Here is a 15,542-nt window from a genome sequence, read left to right on the forward strand (position 1 = left end):
AGAAAGCTAAACTCCCAAGACATATTTCAAAGCCTCTTTCAATTATCATAGTTTGTGGGATTCCTTTAGTCATGAGTGAATAATAATGTCCTTCCATCTTCAATGCCACCTTTGGATGTTTTTAATTCCACCACACCACCTTTCAAAAATGTTTGGGGAATATCTAATCAATGAAATGTGTAAAATTTAAAAGCTCTAAACTTTACTACAAACTTTATGTTTCACCTATGAAAGATTAGTCTTCATACATATTTACGGGTTTTTTGTGTGAGACTCATATATTTTGAAATATTTCTTTACTGAGCAAATCTCTACTGATCATTAATTACCATCTGTGATTTAACAATGCTTCCTGTTCTTAGTGATACTACTTGTAATATCTAGAGGTATCATATATCCTAATGCATCTCTATTATGCCAGGCTCATAGAACACACAATATTCAGCTCCTTTACTGCACGAATTATGATCTATTTACCTTAAAATAAGAGTCTCTTTGTCATAAGGCCTGTTGAATTTCAGCTTGCATTGGGTGGTATCTGCATACCCAGTTGGGGCTTGAATTATTATCCTGCTATGCCAGGCTGTGAAATATACCTCATTACTCAATTTTTCTTCTATAGAGATCTCTAAAAACAAAAAATTTCAAATGTACTTCAAATGAGCATTCTCTTCTCATTTATTCCTCTATGTGTGAAGTTTTTAGAGCTCTTGGAATCATAGGTTCTCAAACTATAGTGTGCATTAAAATCGCTGTAGGTTCCATATCCAGAGATTCCAAATCAGTAGGCCAATAACGAGACCCCAGATATGACACTATCAGCAAATTCACTGGATGATTCTGGTGCTGCTAACCTTGGATCACACTCTGAGACTAGCTATTTTAGAGTATGAAACTCTAGGTTCAGAATTCATGGAAAACAGAGAAATTTCTGAGAGACAATACTTTCACCCCCTGCCCCCTACTGTGTTTCAGTGTTTCATAACATTTTGTATGAAGACAATTCATGATAAATTGATTGTGATCCTTAATTAATAAAAATAGTGATATTCCAAATATGTGTTATGTAAAAGGATAACTGGCAAAACTAAGTGGATTACACATTTTAATAATGAAAATGCTTCTAAGTGATGAAGAAGGAAGAGGAAGAGGATTATTAGATGCAAATGTAGCTGTAGAAATCACCATTAGGAACAATTACATCAAATAGATCTTAAAATTAAGCAAAAGAAAAAAGGGGAAATAAAAAGTCAGTATAACTAAAAAAACTTTTTGAGTCAATAGTGAATATAGGTATATGAATATTAACTCAAATACTCTGCAAATTGTGATTAAGAATTAATTTTATAATGAAAAAATAGAAAATTCTTTTAAACCCTGAATCCTACACCAGGAGCTTATCTTGAGCAAGGCTATAAAAACTATTTGTTGTGATTAATTGTATTGTTTTCAAATCTAAACTGAGCAAATACATTCATTGAAAAGGTAGATGCTGGTAAATTGTCTTTTGACAAGATGATATATTCTTAATGGCTACAGTTTAGATGATCAGAGCAGAGCAATACACAGTGGCAGTCCTATGACAGGGATGAAAGACATCATGGCATCCTGATCAATAACTTTGTGTTCTCACAGAGTCAGGTAAATGTGGACGCGGACCACAATGATAATTAATACATCTGTGTTCCTCTTGGTATTTTGATATGCTTTAATGCCACATTGTTTCTGCTAATGTTCTTGATTCCTGCTGCAGATTAAAACATTCCAATAGGAAAAGATCTTCGTTGCCTAAATTTTGAAATGTTCCTGCTATATTCTACCATTTTGAGCTATTTCATATACTGCTTTAATCCATCCCTGAGGTGAGGTTGGTAGACTGCTACCCAGATAGGTGCTAGATAAGTTAATTTGAAATGTGGATTCCATCAACAGGTGAGCTGACTTCAAAACTGGGTATCACCAACAGATATACATGCTCTGTCCTTAGCAAGTTGTGATGTGATATTTGGATATTAGCACCTAGATCATTTTTTTTTCCATAGCAAAAGTTTCTCACTTGCTTCTTTTATTTTTTAATTTTTAAAGCATTTTATTTTTTAGAGCAGTTTTAAGTTTACAATAAATGAGAAGACGGTACAGAGATTACCCATATACCCCCAGCCCCACATATACATAGCCTCTCATTATCAACATCACTCACCAGAATGGTACATTTTTAACCAGGGATGAACCTACATTGACACATCATAATCACCAAAAGTCCATAGTTTACCTTAGGGTTTACTCCTTGTGTTGTACCTTTTATGGTTTGGACAAATGTATCACGACACATATCTAACATTATAAAGTCATACAAAGTGTTTTCACTGCCCTGAAAATCTTCTGTGCTTCTTTTGACTATTCTCAGCTCTCAGTGTGATATGGGGACACACACTTGATGACTAATACTTGAAAATGGCCAATATAAGGTCAATTTCATTTTATATCAAATTTATGTAATTTTCTAGTTCCTTTTTGTGTTTATCCTCCAAATCTTGCCACTTTTTGGTTATCAAATAATATACAATAGATCACATATAGGAAAACAGAGAGAGCTACAAGTTTTCAGTATTATCATGTTTGTTTGTTTATCTTATTCTTTGATTCAAACAATTCTAAAACTCATGTTTATATAGGTGGGCAATATTTGTCATATTTATTGTATAATTATGCTCAAAATTTCATTCAATAATTTTAACAAATATTTATTGAGTGCATACTGGATGCCAGGCACAGTTTCTGGATTCTGAATAGATAGCAACATACAAGACCAACCATAACACTGATGCATGAAGCTTGTATTTTAATGAGGGAAGAGAGATGTGTGGGGAAGATTTATCTCCCCCTGACAAATGTGTAGTTTGTCAGGGGGAGATAAATGACAAAGCAAAAGAATAACACATCGTGGATGGTAGAGAGTGAGATGATGTGGCTCCTCATTGTTGTATAAAGCAGGCAGGAGAATCCCCTCTGAGAAGGTGGTTTCTGAGCAGATGCACATCTTACTCTACTAAGTATGGGTCAGTGTTCTCATTGTACCCTGAGGCGTACTCTTTCCTAAGATAGTCCCTTCACACTGTGTACCAGTGCTCATTTGGTTTAAAACAAAGAAAAAATAAAAATAAAGCTTAAAAAAACACTAAAAACTCCTTCCACATGGATGAGTTATGAAGCCTTCCTATCTGACCAAAAGAATCTCAGCCCAGCTGAACAGGTATTGTGAAACTGGGACTCACTTTATCAAATGGCCATAGCTCGGGTCCAATTTTTCTCATAGGTACAATTTAACCAGCAGTTGGAAGTTTCAGCGAATATGCATTGCTTTCCAAGGTACTGGCTTTATTAAGTTAAACCAGATACAGCTCTGCCATACCAGGGCTTAAAATTACAACTCTGAATCCCTCAAGTACATTAACACCCCAGGCTCTCAGGTCTGTACCGGCCCTTGTACCTCAGTAAGTCATATACCTTCAACTTCCACTTTACTGCCACAGCTAGGAAGTCCCTTTAAGTACCTGAAGATTTCTCTTTTTCACTCTCTTTTCATCTATGTCTTTTCATTGACAATAATATATATTTACTGTTATGTATTTGAAGTTTAAGGTATGAAGCTTGGTAGAGGTGGGAGTATGTCCAGAATTTACTCAGTCCCCTAACAGAAGTCCTCTCAATTGGAAGTCCTCTCAATTGGAAGAGTCTACAGTGTTTTCTGTGTGCTAAACCTCAATCTTAAAACCATTCATAAGAAGAACTACATGTATTTTATTTGATGTATTTTAACAACTCATTCTATCCATTTAATTTATGGTGACAAGCACTACTTTATTAGTTGGAAATTACCTGACTACCCATCAAGTAAGACAGTAGCCAAGTTTGTATTGTTGCAGAGAATGAGAAAAGTAAACCTGAAGGATCAAAGTTTGGACAAGTTAGTGTTCATCTTTAGGCTTCCGCTTTCCCTGTTAACTCTAGGAGGCTTGACTGGAGTGATATAAAACACTTTTATTGTCCATCAAGGTCACAATGGACCACTGAAAAAATGCACTTCAAATGGCTGAGCAAAACAAAGTCACAGTGTTTGGCTTCAGACAAAGACCTCAAAAGATTTAAGTTATGCTTCAAGTTATGCAACCCTCAACTACAAACATTTATACATGATGGTTATAGAATCCTCTTCCACTAAAGACCTTATGAAGCCTGTTGAAATGCTTCCTCAAGAGATAGACACACATCGATTTATAAGATGTTCTTTCTTTCACTGATTAGGTAGCAAGAAAAGTTGTCTTCTATAGGAAATAAACAGCCTTTTACTTTTAAGGATAAAGAAAGACTCTAAATGCTACATTTAAAATCCCATATCAAATTGGGCATGTATCCAGAAAAGACAAAAACTCTAATTTGAAAAGATATATGCACACCAATGTTAATAGCAGCATTCTTTACCATAGTCAAGACATGGAAGCAACCTAAAAGTCCATCAACAGATGAATGGATAAAGAAGTGTGATACATATAGAAAAGGGGAGGGAGAGGGATAAATTAGGAGTATGTGATTACAGATACATGCTACCATATATAAAATAGATAAACAAGGATTTACTGTATAGCACAGGGAACTATATTCAATATCTTGTAATAACCTATAATGGAAGAGAATCTGAAGCTGTACACCTAAAACTAATACAATATTGTAAATCAACTATAGTTAAAATAAAACAAATTCCATATCAAATTGGCAATTAGTATGAACCAAGAATGTGAACTACATTCAAACTGAGTTATTAAATCCATAAAAATTTCACACTACATATTTGTTTCACATTTTCCAAATGAAATAGAAATCCGTTCAAAGTCATATCATCAATTTTATTGATATTTCATTAAAATGTGTTACAATTCTATAAAGCCTTGAAATAGATCTTATTGTACTGTGTTAATTTTTTAACCATATATCACAGTGAGTATGCATTTGTTTTGTGTTTTTGTGGGTTTTGTAATTTTTTTTTTTTAACTTATGAGAAAAATTTCAGTAGAGTAGTTTATCTTATTTTTCCTCCCTAAAATTACTGTCTGGTTTGCAAAGAAAATCTCTCATTAGGAAACTTAGTACAACTATGAATAATATAAAAGAAGTTATCAGGAAGGACGTTATCACTCCATGGAAATGAATGAAGCATAAGTGGGTGAGATGGTGAAATCTCACCCTCACTCACGAAGTTAGAATTCCAGTTAATGATTCCTACGTGTTTAAGTTTCAGGTCAGAAAAAACCTCAAAAATATATGTGGCCCGATTCATACTCTGAGAGATCCAAGCTACCTACCAATTTCAGATGCTCAATCACCTAAACATCTTGGATATGGATATTGAGTTTAAAACACCAAGCTCCAGAACTGTATACGAAAGACTAAAAAAAAAAAAAAAGTAAGCTGAAAGAATTACAATTTATATTGTATTATTTTGAGAAAATAATTTTAACCTACCAGAAATTATATTTCTATAAAGTAAGTATAAACTAAGATATTTGATTTATCTGAAATAGTCAGATAAGCAAAAACAGAGTATAAATAAGTTATTACTGTATTGGACCTCATTTTGCCCACCAGAAGATGGGGCGGACATGAAGCGGATCCCTTCAGAATGAGCTCAGACAATAAGGATGTTTGTGTTCCTTGTAAAAGCTCATCAGAAAATTCCCTCTATATTAGAGGCTCTTAGCAATCAAGTAGGTACAATGATCTACTCTGTGAATGAAAAATCAGTACCCTTGCTATCCAGCCCAGTGCATGGATGATCTTCAGACATTTTATGGACTCATAAAAATGCCCAAGGTGGCAGAAATAGAGGCTGTCACTGGATTTCTACTCACAAAGACTGTGACTGACTACTCTGATCTAGATTGTATGTTTCCGGCTATGAAAATAAACAAGCAACAAATAAATCAAACTTTTGGTTCCCATTTGACATGATGCCTTCAAGAAACCAACCTGGAAGCAAGTTATTATACAGAGCCCCTTTTATATTAAAAGTTACAGTTGGTTTTTCTTCCCTTGAATAGACTTTTTTTTGTGGAGATGGATGTGCCTCCCCTCCATTCAAATAACTGCCAGCACTTCTACAAATAGATTTGCCACATGCATCAAATACTATCCATCATACACAATCTTACATAGCACTGACTCACTCATAGAGTTTATTTAACAGCAAAAGTAGGGCAACAGGCTGATGCCTTTGGGATTTTCTAACACTATCTACTTTTCCACCCAGGAAGTTTTACTGAATAATGCAATGCCGTACTGATTTGTAGGATGTGATTAGAATCAGATGCCAATTAATACTGCAGTTTCTCCTATAGGTAAAACGCATGAGTCCTAGAATCAATGGCTGGAGTTGTCAGTGACTTCATGTTTGTACCCAAGTATATACCTTCACAATATTTTTAATTTTTTCACCAAGAGATCAGGTTCTATGGACATTTCAATTTTTTCACCCAAGGGATACTTTCTACTAGGGGACCCAACAATAGTTCCACTAGTTTGGAATCTAAGAGTTGGTGACTGAGGGTTGCTCATGCCACTAAACATAAGAAAAAAGAATGTTTCAGTATTTGATAGACTATTTCATAGTAATAAAACAGTAATAAAGGACAATAATAAAACCACTGTAAAATAGGAGCCCAGAAAAGTACAGTTGGAGTTCAGGTGATTGAGACACTTTCTTTTCTGAACTATGTCCAAAATTATGGTTACATTACTGCAAAACAAAACAGGAAAGATCGTCAAGGCTTTAAATCACTCAGGAAAGGAAGTTTGGTTCACTCCACCAGTGAAAGATTAGCAACAATACTATAGATCTGATCCAGGGAGCTGCTTTCTCTGCTACAATTAGTAAGGCAGGGAAATCAAGAAACAGCATTTGGGATGGTCATCTTTGGGGACATAGGTGCCTTCACTTCAGTTTAGAGTATCAGAAACCCCTACCATCTCTGCAACTGTTTGTCCTCTAGCCATGTCTGTTAGCTTAATGTGCATGGGTAATTAATCAATGAACACACAAGTCTCAGCCTTGCAGGCTGACACCTTAAAATACAGTATCTCCATTGACTGGGGTAGGCACCATTATACAGAAGAAGCAGAAGAAAGACATTCTGCACCTCAACTAAAATTCCAAATCTTACACTTGGCAATTCACACAAATGTAGGAATTGGTGAAAATTAAAAGAGGTCCAAAAACCTGGTCATAAGATTATCTGGGAAATGAAGTTTGTTGGTTGCTTGCTTGCTTCATCCAGCTTCTGGAGGAGTCTTACACCAGAAGGTGGTTTAATGGATGTGTTGACCCATGATCTGTACTATATGAAGAAAATCAACTACAACTTGGGTTTTATTTGCATAGAAGAAAAGAATCATACTCTCACTTCATGTCCCAAATACATGTTTGATCATATATCTTGATAGTCTTAGCTTTCCACTGATCTTTCTCCTACTAATACATATAAAGTGTGTTAGAAGTAGACAAACTTACCTTTATGTTCATAGTTTATAGATTATCACATCATATTATGACATTTCACAGGAGAAAGGGGGCATCATTCAAGGCCATGTACTTGTCATTGGTATTCAGGCTATCACCCTGAAGAAATAGGGTAAAGCGTGTGTGTGTGTGCATGCACACGCATGCACGCACAATGTACAATTATGTAAAGTGGGGGCATTTTAAAATTGTATCTATGAAGAAAAGTATTTCTGTGTGTGACTGTCTCTTTATATTTTAAACACACAAGGGATGACTATAGTAGATACTTTCCAGCCATTGTCTCTCATCCCTTTTCTTTAAAAATCAGTATCCCTCTTTTCCTTTGTGGAACAATTCTCACATTCCCTGTGTTCTTCGTGGAAATGTGTATCAAAGATCTATCACTCTGCATGTTCCTTCCCTCATCCCTTGCAGAGTGCACCTGACCCAGGTAGACCACTCACACTCTCCCTTCCAGAAATTAGAATCCTAAGAATAAAAAATGAACAAAAGGCAGATGAAACACTGAAAAGAGGTTGTTTTAAAACTCCTGGAAAACATCAGGGAGATTCATGGATCCCATGATTCCTAAGCTTGTTTTCTCAGATTTTTCTTTATTTCTGTGAGATTCCCAATATTATTCCAATATATCTGTCTTAGTCCATTGGGGTTGTTATAACAGAATTCCATGGGCAGGGGTGGCTTAAATGACAGAAACTTATTTCTCACAGATCTTGGTGTGTCCTCGGATGGTGGAGAGAGAGATCATCTCTTTGTGTCTCTTCTAATAAGGCACTAATCCCATTCATAAGTTCTCCACCCTCATGACCTAATTACCTCCTAAAAAGCCCCATCTCCAAATGCAATCATATTTGGGATTAGGGTTTCAACGTAGGAATTTGGGGGGGGCACAGATATTCAGTCCATAGCACTATTCATTTTCTTCAGTTATCTTATTGATTCATACAATAATGAAATCTTATTGATCAATTAATATTGGTTATAAACAGACATATGTCTTGGGCACTATGTTAATAGTTTCACATACTTTCTCATATTTAATGCTTACTATAATGAGTGAAGTAAACGTTATTATAATTTTAAGATTGGGAAATGAAGATTTTAGAGAATCAAAGTAACTTGAGTAAAGTATCAGAAAAGAAACTAGCAGACACAGGACCCAAGGCTACAGTTCTCTGACTTTAAAGTTGTGCTCTTAAATAAAAACATTGCTGTATAGTGAGAGGAGAAGAGAGGAGGGGAAAGAGGAATTTATTATCGTTAGTTAAAAAACTATGAACAATTCTGCAGAACAAATGCTGCATCTTTATGCCTGATATTTTTCTACCCAGAATCTAGGAGAATATAAAATACTGGACCAGAACTAGTATTGAGTCTTTAGTAATATAGAGAAAAAAAGACAATGTAAAAAGAAAATTTATTCCTTCTAGTTTGAATATCTGCAGTTTTTGTCTGACAGGAAAAGATGAGACTGATGTGTTAAATGATTTTCTTAGTAGACACACTGGTATTCAGAAAAAGTAAACACACACACACACACACACACATACATACATGTAAAATATATCTTATGACACACTAAGGTTTTCTATTGAGGTTTCGACTCCTTAGCAGCAACTTATGCTCTGAGTAAAAGCTGCAGGAACAGGAACATATTGATTCCCAAGTGATGATATGAGAATTCCATGCCATGTATAACATGTCCTAAGGATGTTACCGACCCTCATCTGGATACAACTCTTCTAAACAAATATCTATTCCATCTATTCCACTGAGTAACATTAACACTCTGTGACCTATAGTGACCAGATAAGGCAAGTTTTGAGTATTAAACAGTCATTCCCCAAGCCATCTACACATCACAATCAGAGATGAGTTTGTCATTCCCCAGATCTACTGAAATAGAATGCAGGATACGGGTGGCCTGACATTTGTATTTTGAAAAATGACATGAGCTTCTGATGGGCAATTGGTCTTGATATGTAATACATGATATGGCCAAGTGAAGAGTCAGATTTGCTATTGATCCTGGCCGTGCTCCGAGAAAACTGTGCGGCCCCAAGAAAATTATTAAAATTAGGTAGGCTTTTACTTCTACATTGGTGAAGTTAGATATTCACATTTTAAAGAGTATGTTTTAAAAGGTACATTTTACATTTATCATAATAAATTATTGAATTATAATAAGCCTGCTATGGCACTAGTATATAAAAAGTGAATTGTTTAAGTTGCCATAGAGATAACATAATCCAGGTTTACTCTGAAAGCAAGATTTCTTGATTTTTGTTTTTTAATGTACCTAAATATTTCCTTGATAATTCATAGGAGTAAATTTCCCTGTCTTCATAAATGTGATAAAAATAATTGATTCTAAAATGTACCATCTACATGGCATCTTTGAGTTTAAGGGAGAAACTGAGTTAGGTGCCAATATACTAATGTAGACATGTTTCGGCCTTATGTTGGTCATTTTGAAGTTACAGATATCATAGAATTGGACCTTACCTGAACCTTAGTTTTATTTCTTTTCTTTGCTATAGCAAAGCACAAATGCCAAAATCATCATTTGGGAAACACAGCAGTTGTCAGGAAAAGTAGACGGCTGCATTGTCTTCCTTTTCTCATACTGACAAACTTATTTTTGAAATGCTGATGGAAAATTCAAATTGCAGTTTGCCAAAAACAATTCAAACTGTATTTTCACAAAAGTCTCTGTTCTTCACAGGAGAAGATAATTTTTGTTATGAAAGTCATAATTAGGGATAAATTCTTTAATTGAATATATGGTTAATTTTGTAGTTAAACTTTTATGTGAAAACTAAAATGGCATTTTTTTATAGTATTCTAGATGTAGGAAGTTAGAGGCTTATACACAATAAAATATTAAATATATATATTATTTATTTAAAAAGAGAATATGTTCTCATGTGGTTTTATTTGAATTAATTCATTTTGATATGCCTATGATGTTTACCTAGACAGAATGTCAACTTATTTGCAGAAAATTAAAATCTATGTGGAAAATATAACATCTGTTAATTATTTTTCTGTTGAAGACAAATAATAAGTGAGTAGATTTCTAATAATTAAAAAGCTCGCTGGAAGATTGGATAATTGTTTATCTATGCCCATATTTAACAACTAAAAATGCAAATTACTCACAGTGGCTGTAAGTAAAATGTCATCTTCAAATATTCACATGGAATTGGGGAAATTGAAGGATGTTAAGAGAGTTTGTAAAACCTGCTTATTTTACAGGTAAGTAACTTCTTCAAAGGAACACATTTAGATCATATTAAAACTGAGTTCGGAGTCTTATTTCCAGGTTTATTTCAATTCAGTGTCAGTTCCTGGATGATTTCCATTACTCGGTCTATTATTAAAAAATAAAAAAGAGGAAACAGATGTTGGGAAACAAAGACCAATAAATTCAACCAAAGAAAAGAATTCAGATGAAATTATACATCCAAGGCTGAATTTGCTTCCACCATATGGAGCTTAAATAAAATGGCCAGACTTTCTCCTGAAGGAGGGATGCAGAACATTTATAGGAATCATGCCAATAACCTTGTCACCGACAACACATTAATCTCTGCTTTGCTCAACTTTTCTTTACATGTAAAATTTTAGTCCTAACTTTTCCATTCTCTCTTCAATTCATTTCAGTCTGGCTTTAGCCCCCATTTCACAGAAATTTCTTTCATTAACAATGATTATGACTTTAAAGTGAATGGTCAATTTCTTCTCACTTTACCTGACTTCCTAACTTTGGATGTATCTTGCCACTACTTGCTTCTTGAAATATTATTTCCCCTAGCTTCTATTTATGATTTTCCTCTAATGTTTCCGGACTCTCTTTAGTCTCCTTTGTTGACTACTATCCCTCCTCCAGACCTTTAAATAATAGAGTGCATCAAATTTTGGCCCTAATCTATTTTTGCATTCCCAACACTCCTTAGGACATCTCACCCATTCCACGGCTTATGTTCCATTCCCTACACAAAACACACAAACATTCATCATTATTTCAAACCATTTTTCTGTGTATGAGAAACAATAGCTGACCATTATTTGTTGTATATGTGAAGATGTCCTGAAGGCTCTTTGAATCTCATACGCCCTAAAGTAAACTCATGATCTTCCTCAGAAATGAATTGCAAAATGATGTTCAAGTTGGCATTTCTTTAGTATTACTTAAAAGAAATTGTACCCAACACAAAGAGAATTCCTATAAGCCCCATAGAGGATGTATTTCAGACAATACCTCTCTCTATAAAGTTTCCTTTAACATATCTTTATGACAGGCCACCACCAATCTTATAGTGGCCTCTCAAACAGCCTCTTCCTCTGCAAGAAATAAATCATGCTCTGAGTTGTAAGTATAATATCACCAAGGCCAATATTCTTACAGTTAATTCATTCATTCACTTATTAATTATGCATTTAACAAATCCTGAACTTATAGCAATGAAATAGAGAAGACAAGGTCCCTATAAGTTCATGGAACTGACAGCCTAATAGGAGGAAAACAAGTAATAAATATGTAAGTAAATAAGATGATTTCAGATAGCAATTAAATATTAGAAAATTAAACAGGAAAATGTGTACAGGTTGTCTTGGAGTTGGGTGTTACTTTAGCTTGAATAAAAAGACAGCTTTTTAAGGAGGCAATGTTTTTGGTGAGACTAGAAGGATGGAAAGATCCAGGAGAACAAAGAGAAAAGAGAAAAACAATCTAGGCAAGGATGTAGAAGTTCTGATGGCCAGGGGGGCAGAAGAGGTCTGAGTGAGTGTACATGTTTCAGGACAGAAGGACAAGGGTGGACAGAAGAAAATAATCAGGAGAGAGTTTGTGGGGTGGGGGAAACAATAAAAAAGATGAAGTGGGGGGTAAGAGAAGCAATATCCCTTTCATGTAAGGTCCCTGCCTGTGGAAAAAATAATTGTTTTTAAATTTTAAGTGTAACGGGAAGCCACTGGGAGTGAGGGGTTAAGAGGGTCAATGATATGATTTGGTTTACATACCCAAATGCTTTTTCTCACTAGTCAGAGAGAGAGAGTGTCAGTTCTTCTCTGATGGCAAAAGCTCTGAGACATAAAAGTAGTTAGAGGCCATGTCCCCACCTTGTAGAGAAAGTCATCATAATACAAATCAAGCTAACAATCAGAGAGAGGCAAAAATAGAATACAGCAAAAGTTCTGCATTATTTATCTATTGATACATGACAATAGATAAGTTACCTGAAGTATTAGAAACTTAGAACAGCACACACATTTTGTTATCTCTTAGTGGCTGTGGGTCTCGAATCTTACACAACTTATCCTGGACCTCTACTTCAGGGTCTCTCACAGCCTATAACAAGATGCCCACTGAGCTTTCATCATGCCAAATCTCAAATGGGTAAAGATTTGCTTCCAAGGTCATGTGACTGATGGCAGGATTCCATTTTTGAAGGTTGTGAAGAAACTGACAGGCTCAGTTACTCACTGATGATTGGCCATAGGCTGCCCTCAGTTTCTTGCCACATGGGCTTCCCCAGCAAGGCATCTTGCTTCATAAAAACACACATGCTGAGAAGGCAACAGAGAGTCTACTAGAAGGACAGAAGTCATCATCTTTGAAAACCTGTTCGTGGAAGTGGCATTCCATAATTTTTGCCTTATTCTATCTTTTAGAAACAAACCATTAGATCCAGCCCATACTCAAAGAGAGATTACACAGGGCAGGAATACTAAGACGCAGGAATCATTGGAAGTGATATTAAATGATTCCCTACCATAGTCTATCCTCTGGCCTCCAACGATTTATGTCCCTCTAAAATACTCTCTCAAGGTCCTCGGAAGTCTCATCCCATTATATCATCAGCTCAAAGTCCAGAATCTTAATCACTAAAATCAGTTCTAGTGATGATTGTTCAGCACTTCTCTGTTACCTGTGACTCTCCAGGTTAACCCTGTGACACCTATTGATGCCACGTGGAGCAAAAGAATCACCTAGCCAAGACTTTCCAGATTCCTTAACCACTTATTTACAGGATTTAATAAAATGTTTATTATTTTAAACAACTGGATTTTTGCTATATAGCAATTGAGAACCAGAAAAATTTACTGGGAATCCCAGTCCTTAGAACAACATAGTGTAGGACCACAAAATATACCCTGCAATAGCAGCATGTCAAAAGTCTTGAAGCAAAGCATCCTTATGTTTCATGATCAGATGTTCAGAACACATTCCTTTGGGAGAATAGATGCTGAAGGCCAGACAGCTACAGTACAGCACACTAGGTAGGTGTTAGCATGAACCTTGATGCTTACAGAAAGCTTTCTATATTCCTCTATGGGGCACACAGGTAAAGCCATTCAGAGGCTGCAGATAAGGGGGTTACTCTGATAACCACTAAAGAGTAGCACAACATGCCACCCCAAAATATGCTGCTTTGGTATATTGATTTCTTTGAGCTGTAGGCACCTGATAAACAACAAATGCAGGGAGAAGCTTTCTCTAAATTCCCCTTATCTGCCAAAAGATATATCCTCCAAAAGGAACTCAGTTGTCATAAATCCCCTCTCTGGGAGTTTCATTGACCAGGGAAGATATACTTTTATCACAGGAGAAAAAACTATATTACACCCAGACAAACTTTGTCACAAACTGTCGTATCTTCCATCTTTTCTTCTAAAGCCCCATTCATCTTTCCTAAAAAACATTGATTCTACCTTTAAAAAATATTTTCCTATTAATATGGCATTTAGTCCTAAATTCTAAACCACCTCGAAGAGTTACTCATTTTTCCCTGGTATCTTTCATATATACATGTGGTATACATGCTAAACTTCTGTTTATTGCTCTTTTACTAATCTATTTTTATAGGGGTCTCAGCCATGAACTCAGAAGGGTAGAAGGAACATTAATTTCCTTCCCCTACACCACTCATATGATATGCATTATTTCTGCATACATCAAGATGTGATGGAAGACACAGGGTTTCTCAGGTCCCCATTCATCCCCAACCTTATCAGGAAGAGCTGGGAACAAGAAAATAACATCAAGCAGTTCCTATCCCATTTCACTGTGTAGAAGAGATATCAACTGTCTGAAGGTGGGTGAATTTGTTCAACATGCGTCTCAGTAGGCACATGGCTGGACTCCCAAGTCTTTAAACCAATGAACAGTTGACTTCTGCTTATGAGGCTTTACCTAAGCAAAAGCTGGCTGATTTTTAAAGAAAGCTTTGAACAGCCTGTTGAATAGAATTTTATTCAGTTAAGAGAAAGAAGACCCATCTTTGATGATTAGGGGACAGGAGGAATAGGACCATCAGTCTGGCACGAGGGAAATGTAGAAATCAGTCTTCATGGTTGTGGCAGAGACTTTCATGGCAGGGTTTTGACACACAGCGTAAAGTATTTACCACAAACTTTCTCTATACCAGAAGGCTTATCCTGGAACCGCCCTCATTATCTATACTCACTTCTGTTGTTATACAGGCTCATGACTTTAAATATCTTCCTAGTGACGGCACTCAAATGTTACTCTGGTCTCTACCTATCACCCAGATACCGCGTTCATATTTCTACCTTCTCACATCTCCTCCTGGATATCTAACTAGCATCTCAAACTTGACGTTTCGGAAATCAAATATTTGTTTTCTTTCCCTCAATCTACGTCTCCTCCGATCGTCTAAAATCCCACATACGATTCTTCCATTCACCCATTGCTCAGATTAAAAACAAAATTTGGAGTCACCTTTGCCCCCTCTTTCCCTCATATCACACTGTGATCCATCAGCTAAGTATACCTTTAAATTCACCCTAAATCTATGCATTTGACTCCATCTCCAGGCAACCCTTCTGACTCATGACACCACATTCTTTCAAGTGGATATTGCAGTAGCCTCCTGACTGCTCTTCCTGATTCTATTCTTACACTCCTATAGTCTAAAGCTTTCGTGATCCTGTAAATCCTGTA

Source organism: Pseudorca crassidens, chromosome 5, assembly GCF_039906515.1.
Source record: "Pseudorca crassidens isolate mPseCra1 chromosome 5, mPseCra1.hap1, whole genome shotgun sequence".
Classification (NCBI taxonomy): Eukaryota; Metazoa; Chordata; class Mammalia; order Artiodactyla; family Delphinidae; genus Pseudorca; species Pseudorca crassidens.